Genomic DNA, 2,961 nt, shown 5'->3' on the forward strand with positions numbered 1-2,961 from the left:
GTATTCAAGGAGGAGTAGCATCTGTGGCGTGAGTGCTTGCTAAGCCCCTTTCAGTTCTGCTCATCACACTGCCCACCTCTGACATGCGGCTCCAAGAAGCTGTAGCTGCACCGTGGCCACACCCCTGTAAAACTGTCTTGGCAGATGGGCTAAACCAGGTTAAAGGTAAGCAACAGGCCTCAAACCATTGGTGAGTTTGGGGGATGTCTACCCCAAGCATGTGAAGACTTTCCCTAACAAGATGGGCAGTTGAGAACAATTTATTCTAACAGCCTTGAGGGCGGTATTCAGCAGGGGCTGTGGAGCACTTAAGAGTCTGGTCACTTAGAAAACACCAAGGTCACTTATTGCATCCTGGGCAATCTTGTCATCTTGACTTTTGTCTTGTCACTGAACTTTAACTCTCAGGAAGAGAGATGGAAGACACTGGACTTTGTACAACTCTGCCTCACTTAAATCCAATTCACTAAAAAGTCAAGGCATCACCTGTGAAGTCTTTGGTCCTCTTTGAAAATGAAAAACAAATCAAGCTGCAGTCAGATTCAGGCTAATGCAATGGAAATAGACCTCAAGGTTTGATTTCAAGGCTTAGATACTGTTTAGCATATGTTTTTATTGTTAGGATAATAGAAGCAGCTGGGACTTTGAAAGGGAGGCAAGTATGAGATCCTCCAGGGAAGGCAGAGACAGAGCTGAAGGGCATGACAATAAGCCTGAGATGCATGTGCAGTGAGCCCCCATATGCTACTCCCTGTGAGCTTAGAGAAGACAGGCTGGCGCTTTGATGCATGCACCTGCTCACTGACACTGGCTTTATGCAAAGAGATTATCAAGCATCAATTATTCAGCGGCCATGAGGAGTTGGCTGGGAAGAACTGCTTGACGTCCCATAAATTGTTGGATTGCCCAAATCTCTCAGCTAACCATTAGATAGGATTAGACAGTGCTGCCATACCCAGAGTTAAACTACAGAACAACATATAAAACAATAAATATTAATTAAATGCCAAGTTTTCCATACAGAGTTCTATAGTGGCATTTGTTTAGTTGTCCCCTAACTAGGTTTCCTGGGTTTTGGCAAGGGTAAGGGATACATGGGGAAGGGAGGAGCTTTCTGAGCTATACCCTAATAGCTTTATGTCAATAGAATGGAAGAATGGGGCCTGAGGTTAGATTTGTAATCAACAGATCTGGTAGAGCTGTGTAGAAGTAGAACAGCCAAGCAACCAGCATTTGGTCAAACTGATCACAGATTACTTCCTACTAATATGCTCACTATGACTTTTTTTAAGTTCTAATTTTGGTAATTTCTTTTGATAGAATTCCACTGGGAAATAGGAGGTGGGGTGGAAAGGGGAACTTGGAAATGCAGCAATTTAACCCTAAGGGTTTTAGTATCTCTCTTTTTAGCTAGATTAAACCTTTTCCCAAACTATGCTGCTCTCCAGTGGCCAAACAAAGTAAAGCAAAGATAATAGCTGAGTTTCTATTGGTTCACAGATCCAGAGAGGTCTTCATTCAGCTACTGATGCCCTAGCAAATGAAAGCAGTGAATCTCCATATGACAAAGTGCACCCACACTCACATTTACTTCTCCCTCCCTTCCCCTTTATATGTCATATATAGGTTTATAGACTTAGAGCCGGAAGGAACCTTAGAGATGGAACCTCCTCATTTGACAGATGAAACAGGTACAGAGAGGTTACTCATATCACTTGAGCTAGTGACAGAACTGAGTTGCAAAGATATAGTTTAATCTTGCCTTGTGGAGACAGAAAAACTCATTACAATTCCCTTACAAGAGCATCTTGGGAGAATGTTAATGTCACTTTGTGATTATATAACATCTTTCTCAAGGGTTCCCTATATATTACAATTCCATTACTCCATTCTGGTGGAGAAAGAGAAGGAGGCATGTACCAGTGACCACGTTCAGGGTGATGTGATTCAGAGACAAACATTCCATACCCCTGATTATATTCCATGTCGCTGATTTTTCAAACAGCTTAAAATAAGGAGATTAATTCTCAATGGCTCAAAAAGAGTACCTCTGCAAAGTCTGAACCATTCTGGGCTAGAGCCAGATACCGAAAGAACCTCCCCCACAGGGAATGGAAAGATCCTAAATCTGGGTCTTCTGTGCTTTCTATATTGAATATTTCTTTAGGCCAGGTGGAGACCAGTGGTGTTCAGATAGCATGTTGACAGGTCAACCCTTTCCCTCTGGCACTCTCCCTCACTGGGAAAGAGCCCTGCTGGGTACCCATCTTGCACAGGGACATTTAGGACCTCAGGGAGTGAACACAGGTAATGAAACTAGTAGAACGTACCAGAGTGGGGAGGATGATATAAGACAGAGTCCAAAAAAGAGGAAGTGCTGAGGGGCCAGCCCAGCACTGCACTTTTGGGAGCTACTTGGGAGGGCCAAGTTGGCATGTAGCCTACAGAAAGCAGCATTCTTCCAGCAAGTGGTCTACCTGATCACTTTTTAGCATTGCATTTTTGGTGAAGAAATATTTTTGCTTTTAAAAGTTAAAAACCAGTCCAGAATGCTCTGACTAGATTTTTTTTCAAAGAAGTTGTTTTTTCCAGTTTCCATAAATACTTGTAGGTAAGTTGATTGACTAAATAGAAGATATTCCTGTCATATTGCACATAGAGAAAATAGGGTACAAAATAAGTAATAAGGTTGGTTCCCAAGCACAGAAAAATTCTTTCATTTCCCTTTATGCCATTATTGCTTTCTTCCCCAGAAAATACATTCATGTGGAAATTTTCAAAACGTATTTCCACAAGAGCACGTGTTCATTCATTTAGTTTTTCCAAATTTTAAACTCCTTTCTCTTTATTTAAAAAAAGTACTTGCCACCACCATTTTCAAAACTCCTTCCATAGGAGATGTGACAATTTCGGGTTTGTGCAGATTTATATCTTACATAAAGATTCTTTCCAATATTCTTT

This window comes from Petaurus breviceps, unplaced genomic scaffold (assembly GCF_028583685.1).
Source record: "Petaurus breviceps papuanus isolate PSGF00001 unplaced genomic scaffold, PetGlider_PUasm1.0 189, whole genome shotgun sequence".
NCBI classification, from domain to species: domain Eukaryota; kingdom Metazoa; phylum Chordata; class Mammalia; order Diprotodontia; family Petauridae; genus Petaurus; species Petaurus breviceps.